The sequence below is a fragment of the Temnothorax nylanderi genome, unplaced genomic scaffold (assembly GCF_030848795.1).
Source record: "Temnothorax nylanderi isolate EJ_2023f unplaced genomic scaffold, tnyl_v1.0 TNYL_tig0057_pilon, whole genome shotgun sequence".
Lineage (NCBI taxonomy): Eukaryota > Metazoa > Arthropoda > Insecta > Hymenoptera > Formicidae > Temnothorax > Temnothorax nylanderi.
Genome location: NW_027249119.1, coordinates 213,169 through 230,321, shown reverse-complemented (window position 1 = coordinate 230,321; position 17,153 = coordinate 213,169). Strand labels below are relative to the sequence as shown.

The 17,153-nt window shown below is 31.4% G+C and overlaps 1 long non-coding RNA gene and 2 pseudogenes across 1 annotated transcript; 2 read left to right on the top strand and 1 right to left on the bottom strand.

Annotated features, from left to right (window-relative positions):
• Positions 1–406: 406 nt before the first annotated feature.
• LOC139773141 (putative nuclease HARBI1) lies at positions 407–2,749 on the bottom strand (annotated as a pseudogene).
• Positions 2,750–11,703: 8,954 nt separating this feature from the next.
• Positions 11,704–12,897, top strand: LOC139773142 (uncharacterized). Its single transcript, XR_011718281.1, has 3 exons — positions 11,704–11,805; positions 12,261–12,370; positions 12,777–12,897. It is a non-coding gene; the product is annotated as an uncharacterized lncRNA (long non-coding RNA).
• Positions 12,898–14,582: 1,685 nt separating this feature from the next.
• LOC139773130 (insulin-degrading enzyme-like) lies at positions 14,583–16,649 on the top strand (annotated as a pseudogene).
• The last annotated feature ends 504 nt before the right edge of the window (positions 16,650–17,153 follow it).

Below are 17,153 nucleotides of genomic sequence, written 5' to 3'. Positions count from 1 at the left end.
CTTTAAATTTATATTATAGGGGAGACCGGGACTCGTTGACATTGTTTTCACACTTTTGGCATAAATACATAAACGGAACGCATTGCCAACTTGCCTCTTGTGCCAACGAGCCTCGGTCTCCCCTATTCGTTATTTTTCTTCAAAGTATATTATTTATATGTAAAAAAAGCAAAAAATGTTAATGCGTTACATTGAAACGTGCAATAAAAGTGTCAAATTTAATTGTATTTTTTATTTTGTCATTTCTACATATAATAAAATAGTAAGAGGTGCTTTGTTTGTAATTTTCGAATCGGGTTTGATTAGGTTTAGTATTAAATCCGATTTCAACGAGAACAAAGTTGCGGGCACACACACACACACACACACACACACACACACACACACACACACACACACACACCTAGTTATAAATGAAAAAAATACACTTGTTGACATTCAAATTTACAATTTTGGAAAATTATACAATTCACAATTAATAAGCTTACAATCAATTAATTTTATTCGCGATTATACTGCCAGGGAACAGCTCCTTCCCCAGTGAAAAAATCACAAAATTCTTCTCTAATGGCTGCGGCATATCGACTACTGTTATTATTACCACGTACAGTAATATCTTGTAATGCCGAATTCTCCATTTCTTGTCTCCAAAGTCCGGGAATTAAACCATTAAGACCATATTGATCGACCATGTTTGGTGGAATGTACTCGTTTCGATTATCACGTTTTCGAAGCCAATTATGAAGACATATGATAGCGTGAACCATGTTTATTGTGTTATCTACAGTAGTTTCGATAGGTTTCTTTAAAATTCTCCACTGACAAACTAATATTCCAAAAGAATTTTCTATTGTTCTTCGAGCACGGCTTATACGGTAGTTAAAAATGTTTCGATCTGGGTTAAGACCTCCTTTACCAGGATACGGCCGGAGTAAGTAATCAGTCAATTGGAATGCTTCGTCGCCTACGAGAACGTATGGCAAAGGCATTCCATCAACAGTCAGTGGTTCGGGTTCCGGTAAGTTCATTTTTTTCTCGTTAAATTTCTGGCCCATTAGTGAATCTTTGAAAATTCCACCATCGCTACGTCGACCATAGGCACCAATGTCAACGAATGTGAACAAGTAATTGGCGTCACAGATCCCCAGCAATACAATGCTATGACTATTTTTATAATTATAGTATGCAGAACCAGCATTATTAGGACACTGCAGTAAATATTATTATTCAACGATGCAGTTCAATACGATGCAGTTCAATATCTATAATATTTGTACACACCTGGATTACGACATGTTTCCCGTCAATAGCACCTATGCAATGGTTGAAATGCCATTGGTTTTCAAACTCTTGAGCAATATTTAACCAATCTATTGTTTTTAATGGATACGGCAATACTTCCTTGCTGAGACAAGTCCAAAGTGCTTTGCAGGGTTCTTGAATGATGTTACTCACTGTAGTGAGGCCAACAAGATATTGATAAGAAGTGGAAGTCATACAGTCACCGGTCGCTAAATATCTGGATACAGATCATTTATTTTATTTAAACAATCGAAAGTAACCCAGGAAAAAAAAGATTATATATAATCATATATATAAATATATATGATTATATATAATGCAATTATATATGAATTTTGTCTCTATATGATCATATATAATTATATATAAATATGAATCATGTATAATTACATGATAATAATTACATGTATAATAATTATATCAAGATATGTATAACTCTACATCGAATTATACAATATTATATTAAAACTTTTCTTTGAGTAAATAATAATAATAATAATCATATATAAACTTTAAATTTGGATTATCCAATAGATGGCATTCGATAGGATTCGTTTTTCGTATTTAAAATTTGACGAACAGTAGTATAAAAACGGTATCAAGAGACATGGCACTGTCTCAAGCAGTGCCAAGTTATAATATATGGAATAAATCATTTCACTTTTAATTCTACATATTTACCACAAAAATGGACCCATTAAAGATTTGATCTAATTGTAAATTGTATTCAAAAATATATAATTATATCTGATCATTTATATATATATATATATATATATATATGAAGTATGCATAGTTTGATCTAATTACATATAATCATATACAATTTTATCTATTTATATATAATTAGATCAGGTCAAAATCAATATATAATTATATCTACAAAGTTATATATAATTAGATAAAATTGTATATAAACATTTTTTTCCGGGTCGTTTCTCGTATTTAAAATTTGACAGACAGTACGCTTCTATGTGAATCTTATATGGACCCATATATGAGTGCATATATATGATCTATTGTTCATATCTAGTTATATTTGGAATTATATATGTCCATATATAATCATATATGGACCTATATATAATTTCATATAAAAGGACCAAATTTCATATATAATTATATATTATATAATTATATATAAACTTTTTTCCCGGGAATATATTAAAATTGTTTTAAAAGACCCACCTCAATGTCATATAGCCAATCGTGCTGCAGCAGGTATAGACTCTCTTATTGCATTCTGTTTGGAAATAAGAGGGCCAACTAAATACAGTAATTCTTCAAATTGAATTGTTGTCATACGCAAATAATTTTCGAATTTGTCTCCATGCAAGGAAAGTGTAGGAAATAGGGCTTCATAAAATCCATGAATGTGTCGCAGTTGAAAGAATGGATGAACCCAAAAACGCTTTTTTTTGTAAGCTCTCTTTTTCTTCAGTTTCATAATTTCATTGATAATAAGAGCCGCTCCAACTCTCTTTCGCCACGTTTTCTGTTTTCTTGCTTCGTCAATAATTTTCTGACATTGAGTAATCCATGCTTGATATTTATATACACTGGACATTATATGTGTATGATGTCACAAATCACTCACTGTATACTCAAAATTACTTAATTAAAAGCAATTTTTAATTGCAGAATAAAAGATTATTTATGCGCGCTTATTAAAGAGCAAGTAAATAAAACGATAAAATTTGAATAACCTCGTTGATAGCCACAATGCTTCGAGAAAACGCTCGTTGATGCTAAATTGACGTTCAAACAAACGTTGACGCTCGCATATTTGCTATTTCGCCTTCTACCTATGAAGTTAGTCACGTGACCAGTTTTGACGCCCAAATCAAGCGTCGAGCGTCAGCATGAAAAGGCCCCTTTATATGTAATATTTTGCATATAAACAATTAACTTCAGTAAAATAAATTTTCTTTTTAAGCATGAATACAAAGTTGAGCACGACTGGAGCCGGAGAACGTCCTTAATGTTGGTTGCATGGAAGCGATTATTTGACAATAGAATCGCTCGGTCTATTAGGCTGGTTATTGTATTAATTTTGTACTGTAATGGATGGTTATCAAATAACCTTATAATAACTTTATTCACATTTGAGATAACCAGAAGGAATATAACTCTTAAATATATAATAAAATTGCGCTACGTTCCTCATATTTGAACAAATACATAAATTATTAACGTATGTATACAAATATATAATACCTCTCTTTATTAATTACATATATTACACTACTAAGTCTGATTTAAATTGTTGTTGTATGTGAAAGTATTATATATATTGTTGTACAACATCATAAAATGTGCACGATAAAAATCGCTAGCCATAGCAAGGCTACGCAATTGATTCTCGTGTGAAAAAAAGTGAATTATCATTCTCCAGTTAGGGCTGTCAGAGTTTTAAATTAAATCGAAATAGAGAGGAGGAAAGGAAGAAAAAGAGCGAAAGAGAGGTACGAAGAGGGAGACAGAGGAATAGAGAGCACGCGGTGTCCGGCGTAGGTAATTTTATTAAAAATACATACGTTTTGGAACTACTGTCGGAACCGGACTTATTAGAGCAAGGTTTAAGCTGTCAACCCTGTTCGCTATCTACGACGGTAGGAAGAGAGTAGGAGAACGGAAGATGGACAAAGATAGTTCATAAAGATGATGGCTCGAGATGAAGGATGCAAGAAACGTTGACGATGAGAACGACATCGACTGATGAGAATGATAGCGTCGATTGTGTGGAAAGGAGTAGTAAGGACACTGGAAAGCCAATATCTCCCTCTTTTTCTTCAATTCTACCCATACAGATGCATCACAGTTTTTCAATGTTATAATTAATATCAAAAAGGCAATGCTTTTCAAGCGACACGATAGCATCGCAACGCCAAATACGTAAAAAGGCAAAAAAAAAGACGACTAGCCTAAAAGTAGCAATTAAATAAGGAAGAGTTAATAATAATGACTTATTAATCTCGTAAAATTATCTATGACTATATGTGTATCTCAATATTATGTATTTAAATATTACTAATCTTATATTATGCATAATTATATATTGTTTCTATATTACATGTTACATATCTTATCTATTTCTATATTTCCATACAGAACTGTATTTCAATACAGCATATGTAATTAGTGCAAAATATTATTTCTTTCTATCTAAATTGAATTTATTGTATAATTATATGTGCCGTCATTAAAATTTATTTCCTGAGTTAACCAAATTTGATATTTACATGCATTGTTTGGGAAGCCGGGTGTTTGATTAATATTGTTGCGCCCGTGCCGAGACGCCCGGTAGAAGCCCGGAAGTGCCCGGAAGGCAGCCGCGAAGCGCTGCTTGACGACGTTCCTAACGACGAGCCTGTGGTTGTTTGTTGACATCTGTCGACATTCAGATTCTTCGCCGAGCCTCGAAACCGTACAGACGTGTTTACGAGCTATCTTTTATTGTTACATTTCTGCATTAAACGAGTTCTCTTTAACTGAGAGTTTTTATTCCCGGTGACGGGATTGCGCGCCGCGTTCGCGAGTGTGTGTGTGAGTGAGTGCAGCGAACGCACGGTCGAGCGCAACAATATTCTATTAAAAATTAATAATTGTTAACCTTATTCTTGATAAGTTCCCCCCGTCTCATTCAGAATTAGCGCGTTACCGCAGAGGTAACTCGCGCTGAACCGTGCACGCGCCAGTCAGCAGCGCCCGTTCCCGCGGCACGGATAGCCTTGCTCGCGAATTACGAGGCGCAGGACCGCTACCCGCACTTCGCATTAACAACAAGAGCGCGTAGCTGTTTTTGCAGCAAAGAATCTTTTTCTGCTACGCTTTCGTGGATTGTGAGACAGAATCTGCGTACGTGGTTCATACGTTTGATCACACAGCCTTCCGATTGCATCCGCTGTGCGAGATCCGAACTTCCACCGGTCCTCGAAATCCAGCCTGCACCGCTCAGTATGGTGAGAATAAACTGTAAGTATTAACAGACTTTACATTTCTGTCTTTGTGTGTATCTTTTTCGTTTATCGCAGCCACCGCAATAAGAAAAAAAAGTTAAATTAAAAAGAAATTGGTTTTATCCAATTATATGCGGCGGTCACGGGCTGTCAAGCAAATAATTGATTTAATTAGAAGAAACAGTTATTTTCCTTAAAAATGTATAAAATTATATAGACATAATTGATAATTGAAGTTAAATTTTAGATTAATACACTGAGAAAAAAATTTGTTAATCCCAAAGAATATTTAGTCCAATACGTTCAACTAAACATTTTAGTTAGTTAACTAAACATTATAATATGCAGCGGTCACGGGCTGTCAAGCAAATAATTGATTTAATTAGAAGAAACAGTTATTTTCCTCAAAAATGTATGAAATTATATAGACATAATATTGATAATTGAAGTAAAATTTTAGATTAATACACTGAGAAAAAAATTTGTTAATCCCAAAGAATATTTAGTCCAATACGTTCAACTAAACATTTTAGTTAGTTAACTTAACATTAGTCGAATTAATTAATTCTTGATGAAAGAAACTAAATAAATTGTTGAAACAACTAATGTTTAGTTAATTAACTAAAATGTTTAGTTGAACGTATCGGATTAAATATTTTTTCGAATTAACAATTTTTTTTCTCAGTGTAGCAATAATTCCTTAATTCATTCAGTTAAACATTCGCGATAACTAACAAAATACTTTGTAAGATTAACTTAATATTATACTTATTAAATAAGAAATATGTATAATAATACAAAGAAAATATTTACTTGATCCAATCTTATATATTTGACTAATTTTAAAATATATGTTGTTTCTTAAATTTAATATATATTTGAAATAAGATATTATATTGATATAAAGAAAACAAATCTTGATTTTATTTAATTTTATATTCGCGACAGTTAATATACAATAATTATTTTATATTACATTAAATAATGTTTAATAAATTTTCGAATAAAATTAAATATTTGAATGAAATTAATATCTGTTTTGTGTAATTATGTATATAATTAAAATATATTAAATTAACTGTCATTTAATTAAATAAACAAAGTTGTACAATTGATTTTATATGTATTTAAACATAATTCAATCTTGTTAAACCAACTAAATATTTCTTTTGATATAAATTAAATATTGTATTTACTGAGAAATCATATTTTTGCAGAGTAACAAATATTTGCTTGACAGCCCGTGACTGCCGCATATAGTTGGATAAAACCAATTTTTTTTAAATTTAACTTTTTTTTTCTTAGTGCACATACGATAGACAATAACATGAACATTCCACTTGATCTGTTCAACTATGTCATTTGTTTAACATAATAAATTATTTATTTCCGCGGAAAGTATGGTGTAATGGAATTGACAATAAATACATTTTATTGAATCAGGTCTATTAACTAAATATTGTGTTTATGCAGCAAAATGTTCATCAAAGTGACTAAATTAATTTTCCTCATAACATAATTTGTGCTTATATGCAATTAATTGTTTTTGTGCAGTAGCTAAATATTTAATTCGGCTATGGCAATAATTATTCCACCTAATACGAGTATTTTAAATAAATAGAAATATTTTTGATTTGATCCAATTTATTTATTTTAGTACGTATTTTCTACAGCATTATCGCATATTTGAATTAACTATAAATTGCATGGTTTAGACAATAAGTTATTTAGTTCACTAAATTAAATGTGTCAACAAAATCATATTTTCTTTTAAATTAGGTAAATCAGTTAATACTACTGACGTATATTTTACTTAAACATCTAAATATTTCAAGTAAACAAATGATAATAATGAACTAAACGCGTTTAGTCAGTTTAACAATTTTTTTTCTCAGTGTGGTATAGCCAGTTTAATTACTATGTAAATAAATAAATGTTTATATAGACGCAGGAAATTTACACTTATAATAGTTGGTCCTAAAATTACATTACAAAATTTTTTACAGTGTGGTTGACAATGCCCTCCTCGAACTGCGTATTATGCCTTAACACATACCGCAACGAAAAATCGGTCTCTTATTATAAGTAAGTAAATATATGTAATATTTTGTGTACATAATAGTTGCTTTCAATTTACCATTTTATCAAAACTGAGATAATTCTCACTTGTGACATCATAACTCAGTTAAATGCACGTTCTTTTTGCATGCTGGCATGAGAAATTTAAATTTATTTATTTTTAACAGATTTCCGACCGACCAAAAATATAGAAAAAAATGGCTGAATTTTTGCAACATTGATGAAGGAGTTTTAAAGAGTTGCACTAAATTATGTTCTGATCATTTTAAAAAAGATGACATCATTCAAAGAGCAAAAGGTTCAGTCGTTAAACCTAATGCGGTACCTAGTATTGTTAAGAAAAAAAAGAAGAGAAATTCTGGCGTAAATAATGATAGAACTGAGGGAAACTTCCAGAGTGTGGCCAGAGTTAATGAAGATCCTGTAGTAAAAGGTAAAGATTACTACATTTATATGTCTTTAATTGAAATAAATTGTGATTGATAAATTAATTGATCAATGTAGACGTCGACAACGTGGTGAGTGACGGAATCATCACTCAAGATACAATAGTAATTGGAGACATTATTGAGGACAAAGGACATTTCGCTCCCGCTACCTAAAGTTTGTAAATTTTTTATTTGACAGTGGAATAGGCCTACTGGGGAAACCACTAAAAAAAAACGCATCAACAATAGTACCTCAGCGGTGATGTGGAAATCTATTGGCATTAAATTTGAACAATTTATTATCATCTATTTGCGTGACTTATTTTATAAGTATAATAAACTTATATACGGAGCCTGATATTATATACATACATACATACATATATACATATATACGTATGTACCATTAAAACAAAAGCTAGTGGAATCAAGCATCAGATTAATGGCGTGAAGGAACTGGGGTAAAGTGAACTTTGTATTCGGTGAGATTTCCTGCCATCTCTTTTCAATAGCTTTAAGGACTAACTCTTTGGGAATGTTGGTAAAAAGTGACGATGCGTCTAGTGAGATCATAATTTGATCGTCATTAATGTTTAACTCCTTAATCGATCCTCTTAGCAAATGTCCAACTGTCCTTTATGTAAGATTTAGGTCTGTGTATGTATTCGTGTAAAATAGAATGAAGAAAACTAGCTATGTTATACATTGGGCTGCCGACCGCGGAGACAATAATTCTCAGAGGGAACCCCGTTTTGTGAACCTTTCCCAGTGAGAAATACCTCATCAAAACGATATCAAATTGACGTCAAATAGATGAAATGATTCATATCTATTTGACGTCAATTTGATATCGTTTTGATGAGGTATTTCTCACTGGGTTGGTAGTCCGTAACATCGTGGGAGGTTTCCATTCGTGCATTTCAAGCGATAGTATGTCGGTTTTTTAATGATATCATTGTCTAGCCACGATTTTACTAATTGATTGAGTTTATGTGTCAATTGTTTTATAAGATCTTTAGTTAATTTTTTGTAGGTTGTTTCATCGAGTATATCGGTCATTCGATCGATATAATCATCTTTGTCCATAATTACTGTAATCTGGCCTTTATCTGCTCTCGTGACAAAAATATCATTGTTGTTCTTAAGAAATGCTTTACAGTTTTTGAACTCATTTAAAATGTGACGATTAATATAGTCCAAGTGTCTAGATTTGTTAAGGAAAACCTTCAGCGAAGGTTCGAAACAAGCAAAAACTTCGAAACATTGTCTGGAATTGATTTTTTGCTAATTTTAACGAGCCACTTTGTTCTGTTGTTATTGAAAAACGAACTGTATGTATTATATCTAGCGAACGTTCTATTAAATTTGTTAATCGACAAGTTTTTATGTTTAAGATTGAAATTGGTAAGTTTGTGCTCATTAACATTGAAAAAATCTATTAAAATTCCCTTTCGTAAATGGGAGTGTAACCGATCGCTAATGTACGCCACTTCGGATTTTAAATACGATAGATGATAATTGATATCTTTAATTTCAAGATTTAAAATTGATTTTTTGTACCGCTGATTAAAACTATTAAACCGATGTTTTACGCTGTTACTCCTAAAGGTGATGTTAGAACCCATGTGTATAATGTGTGGTGGTAAAACGTCCTGTCGTCTGCAACGAAGTAGTAGGATTAGCTGTTGTCTTGCTTTGCAGATCTTCTTCTTATTGTTAATCCACGATTCCATGAGAAAAACGGTGTTACTTCCAAATTGCTTGTTTATCATATAAAAATATCCTTCATTGTCAGGAGACATCATTTTGTAAGTCGATGATGTGTAATAATAGAAATAAAATTGTTTGTTCCGCCAATAATGATTAAACCAGAAAAGTTTATTAGTCGAGAATAATGCTATTACTATTACACTATTAATTTTAGAAAGGACTAGACACTACAGACGCGCGCTATTTAGCTTTAACATTACACACAACTGTCAAAATATACGATGACAGCTGCTCATGAAGTATAAAGCACAGTGAGAGAACCAATCGGCATCGCGGAAAAGAGGCAACAATAACCGCGATATATTCGAGTATCAACTTTGCACGCCTTTTTTAGGGAGGGAAACATTTAAACAATAGATTACGCACTGAAGTTGATTTTCGTATGACGAAGAGATATATGTTTCACCGAACCATTATGATATCAAGCTATTTATAAACGTCAAAAGTAAATTCGTCATAAATTCAACAGCACATCCAACATTATATATTATCCACATTAATCACAGCAGACGTCATAAGTTTCACTTAGTAAATATAAACGTAGCTAAAACATTAATTCTTAATTAATCGATTCCTAAACAGAGATATATCCCGAGTATTCGAGTAATCGCTCGGATATCGAGAAAACGCAGATTGTCAATCTATTTCTTGTTTTGTGGAACACATGCGGTTGAAAGATACATATGTATGTGAATATTATTTATTACTTTGAGAATTCCAGCATCAGTTTTGATTACACCCCCAGATTATTTTTTAGACAATGGTAAAGTAAATAAAAAATCTATAAAAAGGTATTGATTCTACATCTATTTGAGTACATAAAAAATATTTTTAATTTTATTTTTCAAACAAAATGGCGTCGCTGGGGCTAATCCATTGAGGCTTGTTTTTTAGGAACGCCAAATCGGCGTGCAGGATAACTGCAAAGCAATTGGACCTAGAACAAAAAACCAAAAATTTTTAATTTCTACACAGTATTTACTAAAGAAATATGTAGGGGTTTTAAAAAATATGGTTTTTTGTAAAAATGGTGAACATTTGAAAAAAAGTGTCATTTTTTACCTAAAAATTTAGTATAAAAATATCCGTAGCAAAGACAATTTTTAATATATCGCAAAACCCCTACATATTTCTTTAGATAATTTAGATAAGAAGAACCTGTCAAAATTTTAAGTAAATCGGATGAAAATTCTAGAGGTTATGCTGCACGCCGATTTGAAAAATGTCATTTCGAGAAAAACGCGTTTAAAGTTTTACGTAGCATTCGTGTATAAAATTAAAAAATTGAAAAATTACCTTTAGTCTGCGATTCCTGCGCCATATAATTGTCCTTCTATGTCGACTTCAGCTTTCTCTACCCCTTTTCTGTCTGATTTTAAGGCTTCGTCCCTTTGTACCTGAAAAGTCAGCCGCTTTGAACCGTTCGGAGCCTACCTGTGGCGCGCCGGCGCGCTTCCCTTTAATCGGCTGTACAGTCGTAAATACTTCAAATTTTACATTCCGACAAAAAAGACTTTATTTTTAAGACTACATACTATCGTTTAAACGGAAAAAAAATTTTTTGATTTTTTGAAATTTTCAAAGTGGTGTAACCCCTTAAAAGTTTAACAAATGTTATTTTCGGTGTTTTTATGCTTTCACATTTTTGATACTTTTATTTGCAAAGTTGGAGTTTTTAAAAGTCTTATATTTTAACATGATAAAAATTACTCTCTCTCTCTCTCTCTCTCTCTCTCTCTCTCTCTCTCTCTCTCTCTCTCTCTCTCTCTCTCTCTCTCTCTCTCTCCCTCTCTCCCTCCCTCTCTCTCTCTCTCTCTCTCTCTCTCTCTCTCTCTCTTCCCCTCTCTCTCATCCGATTAATAAGAAACAATTACCACGTCGTACTTTTATCAGAACGAAAATTCCTAGAAAAGTCAGCACTGTCATATATCGTCGTTCGTTACACGTTACACTCTCACCTCTAACTGTCTTGTTATTATAGATACTTGTCTATATGTGTTGACATTAAGTACATAATACGTATAGTCTTGTCAGTTCGCGGAAATCTTCCAGGACAGTCGGATCGTTGTCCTCTTATACGCTTAAAATCTTCTAAAGCCATATCGGAGTAAGAATGTATTAAACTTAAAAAAAAAAACGTAATCCTCTTATACGCTTAAAATCTTCTAAAGCCATATCGGAGTAAGAATGTGTTAACCGTAGCTAATTGTTCCAAATATTGTATTCTAATCGGCACACAAATTCAATATAGGTTTCGTCATCAGACGGTAAGTTGTACTTTTAATTAAAAATGCAAAAAAACTTGGCAAAAATGCAAAAAATCCTTGAACACCATTTCGTGATACTAACAATAAGCAAAATCTCCATAAAGCATAAACCATGTCATGAAACTTGATATAAAATATAATGTTAATTTAGTTTATAATAAATTCTATTCTTATGCATATTTTTTATATAGGTAGTAAAAATAATTATGGTGTACTATTTAAATATATGTATATATTTGTGCATTAACTTTATAAAAATATACGCTGAGTTTTAGAGATTAATTTACGTAATATAAGCCAAGAGACTAATACAAGTAAGAAAATTGTAATGCAAATAATGCTTCACACACGCTCATTTTTGCATACGGAATTGTCGTATGCTCTAATGAATCACCAATTTTGATGTAATTTTGATTGTGTATTTTCTACACATATTAACAGGTAAAATTTTACAGGTACAAAAGTTTCCTATTATTGTAAAGGATACATCGTTTGTAAGAGTTTGGTATGAAAAGGATGATGTATTTTGTACTGCGCAAGCGACGATGAACTTCCACTTCGTTAGGTATGAGATAAGTGTGGTTGTAAAAAACACATTGTTGTTCTAATCAAATATGGAATACTGAGATGATTTTAAATCAGAATTTGAGCAAGTTATACAAATTGCAATTGTGAATTAATTAATTTAATTATCATAATAATGAGATTAGTACACATATATATTAATATATATTAATATACGATACTAAATAAAATTAAAATAATAAACTGATTATCTCTGAAATATTTTCATTAATAAAATAAATCTAAATTTGTACATTTATATATCTCTGAATGCCGTTATTTTAAAATACCTTCTTAGTTAAAGAATATAAATTAAAATAATGCTATAATCTCTTCTTATATAATATAGACAGAAAAAATATTTTTTTATAATTATAAATAACGTTCGTGTTGTCTTTAATTTATAGTCCGTTCTCCTACATGGATCCTCTCAGTTCCAATTTGACTGATATGTTTGTGCGACTACTTCGTGATTCTCTTGATGAATATACATATTTAAAATGGCAAATTATTTGTACGAGATATGGAATAACAGTAAGTATATATGTCGTAGGCTTATAGAAAAATCAGCCCGTTAGCTAAAATCCTAGGAACTTAGCTAAACGCAGGCCAATAGAGTAATGAACCGTGAATTAGCGTAATAGCCTAGTAAATTCAGCCTCTTAGGCTAAAAGCCGGCTGTTAGCCTAACGGCCTGACACGCTGTGGGCAGTTAGAAAAATGATCATTGGATAGCATTGCAAATGTAAACAAAACATTTTAAAAGATACGGAGAGTTCAAACATAATATACAACAAGGTCATAACGGCTATACCTATATGTAATTATACTTTTAATATTTGTTATGGCTTACATGTCCTTGTTTTTAATATCGACTCTTTAGATCAGTTCACTTTGAATTCTAGTGGCAGAAGGAGCTCGTTTCTCATTCTTAATTATTTATCGAATTTCTGCATGACTACCAATCATTATTTTATATCACCATTGACGAACATGTAAGCATACTAAATCAATTTCATTTAATTCACTTATTAATTTGTTATTTATCTGCCTTTTTATGTAACAAAAATGTATCTGGCTTTCAGATATTGAGTGCAAGTTGTTAGTTTCGTAGCAGTTGCAACCATGGCAGGTTACACGCCAGTAAACTGTGAAGAGTTTAATACAAAATTAACGAACTTATATGCAGATCGTCCAGGTAGTAATCGTACAGTATGGAAAAGTGAACATATGCTTCGTGTGATTAAAATGTTAGAAGAGCTTGAAAATTCGAATTCAAAAAAGACTAGCTCTCATTATCACTATGCTAAGACGTATGAACTTGCAAAAATTGGGTCTGAAACGCGAGTAATTGTAAAAAGACAAAACGCAAGCGAACCAGTGATTTACATGGTGGCACTCGAAGATTATTATGAGAAATTGATGGAAGCTCACGTCCAAACTGGCCACGGAGGTAGAGATAAAATGCTGTATTATATCAAAGACAAATGGCGAATTACCAAATCAGCGTGTGAAATATTTGTTTCCTGTTGCCAAACGTGTAATAGACAAAGAGTAGCTCCCAAAACTCCTGGCAACTCTCGTTGCCACATGAGCTCTACTTACATTAATAAATAATAACGTATGTAATAATGTGCATGTGTAATTAAATGTTTTGTTTACATTTGCAATGCTATCCAATGATCATTTTTCTAACTGCCCACAGCGTGTCAGGCCGTTAGGCTAACAGCCGGCTTTTAGCCTAAGAGGCTGAATTTACTAGGCTATTACGCTAATTCACGGTTCATTACTCTATTGGCCTGCGTTTAGCTAAGTTCCTAGGATTTTAGCTAACGGGCTGATTTTTCTATAAGCCTACGACATATATATATAATAACATTAATAAAATATTGTATATTATTTAAATAGATTTATTCGAATAAATTATTATTCAACTTGTTAATATTATTAGTAACGCTTAAGCATATGCTTCTCCATGTACATCGAATATTACTTATTAAGGAGGATTTCATTTCTTATTAATATTAAAATTATTGTTATTCGTAAATATGACCAGTTACATTTTTGTAATGTTCTAATAAAGTTTATGTCACACGTGCATGGAAAGTGACACATTCCGCACGCGACGCGTGCGGGATGGACCACTTTCCACGCACTTGCAACATAAAATAGGGTGTGCAACACGTGCGTGAAGTTGAAAATTCCCGGGTGCGATGACCGCACTCGCCTTCGGCTCGTGCGTCAACTCCGCACCCGTGAATTTTCATCTTCCAGCACTTGTTGCACAAATAACTATTACGAAATGCTTTATAAATGAGCATCAATTTAATGTTTTATATAAAAGTATATATAGTTGAAGAGAAAACGAATTATTTTATTAGTTGACAATAGATGGTTATGACGAGCAACGTGTTCTGTTAGAAAGAAGCATTGACAAAATGATAAATTTTAAGATTAATTCGAAGAAGTTTGAAATTCTAAAGGAAGAGGTATGTATAATTAATGCAATCAATTTCCTGAATGTAATTAAACACCATATTTATGCTGAATGTCTTACAGTTTATCAGGGTGTTGAAGAATTTCGCTGCAGAACAACCTGTTGTGATGTTGATTATCTTAGAATACTGCTCAGAACGACAGTGGTCTAACGATGAATTATTGGAATCTACTGCTTGTAAGTGTAAGAGAGAATTAATACTTTCTGTTAAAAATTATTTTCTTTTCCTTTTTGAAAATTCTTTTTAGTCCTTAGTATGATTATTGTACTTATTATGATATCTATATTAAATTTCTGCGACATATAGATCTAAGTGTCGATAGACTCCAGCACTTCATACCAAAGTTATTCAGCAAAATGCATGTGGAGTGCTTAATATATGGTAACGTGAATGAAATAGAAGCTACAGATATAGGTGAACTAATTGAGTCTAATTTAAAAACTAGAATGCCTCCTATAGTACCTTTGTTGCAAAAGCATCGTATCGTCAAATTAAACTAGAAGATGGTAAGCTTGACACGATCAAATCTTATTTATAATAATTTAAAAGAATTTATATGCTTAAAGGATTTCAGTTTATATTATGGAACATAGTTTATCCAGCTTTATACGCAAGTTCATATACATAGTTTACGAAAACAAAGCTTCCTCTAGATTACTCTAGAAGGAGGCAAAAATAATAAAAATAAAAAACATAATTTATTTCAATCCATATAGAAAATCGATATTTAAAAATATAAGAAAAAAGAAATATAAGAAAATTTATTATTAAAGTTATTCTATCAGTATTTCAATTTGTTCCAGAAATTTAACATTAGCTTTTTAGTGAGTTATAATATTTTTTATATAACATAGTACGTAAAGTGTTGTGTATTGATTTATAATTACTGTAGGTTGCCACATTCTATTTGAAGAAGAAGATAAAGTGCATAAAAATTCTTGTACCGTAGTGTACTGCGCAACTGGTTTGCGATCAACGGAGTCGTAAGTATAATAAGATTTTGTATAACAATATGTCTTTTTTTTTATTTTTCACGCAATATTCTAATATGATCATATTAATGAATATATCACTCCAATTATTATGTGACGTAGTAATCGGAGTATATTTCTATTAAAATATCGTTAATATCACTATAACAACATTTCAGGAACACATATCTACTATACCAGAAGAGCAAATTTGACAACCACAAGGAAAGTCTAGTTTCATCACGTTTGGAGACACCCGAAACGATAACTAGTCAATGTTCTTTATATTAGGAAGAAATTGAAAGCCAAGAATATAATTTCGATCGAGTCAATATTGAAGTACCTTACTTAAGAACGATAACGCGGCAACAATTACTGAAATTCTTTGAGGTAATCACTTATTTTTATATGCGGAATATATTATTCAACTGAAAAGAAAAAGGTTTTATAGTGAAAAGCAAATAGAAGATATGATTCTTTTCATATGACGTACAATTTATGAGAAAAGTGATTTTGATAGATAATAAATTAATAATATTTTTATTAATTTATCCATATAATCTCCAATAGGAAAATATACGTAGCAATCCTCGACGTAAGTTGTCGGTACATGTGATGTCTACGGCTATGTCAATGGAAAGGAATTTTCCTGATACACCTAGAAGAATTACCGTTGTGTCATCTGATAATGAAATTAAGGAATTTGACGATTTAATGTCGTTTAAGTTAAGTCAAAGTTTATATCCTTTACTAAAACCGTTTGACAAAAATTTTGTAAGAAGGTATAAGATGTTCTTCTAAGATGTAAGAAGAAATGATACAATAATAGTTTTAGATTGTTATGTATTTCGTTATTTCTTCAAAGAGAAGCTATAGCTTTTAATTCTTTCTCTTTCTTTCTCTCTCTTTGAATATTACAATATTTGTCTGTATCAAATCTTGTTTACGCGTAAAACAATAAAATAATTTTCTACTTTCTGTGAAATTAAAATTATTGTACATTAGATAAGTGAGTAATAATGTATAATATATTATACATTTTAAATACCGCATGATACATGTAGAGAGTCATCTTCGTAAACTATAATATCATCGTTCGTTATATCATTATCTTTGCTTTATCTTCGTTATATTAATATTTTCAAATAGTCTATTATCTTTGTATAAAATGTTATAATTTAACCATTTGATGTTATATAACTTGTAAACTGCACGATAAAGATATTCCGCGATATCAAATAACCTTATAATAACTTTATTCACATTTAAGATAGCCAGAAGGAATATAACTCTTAAATATAATAAAATTGCGCTA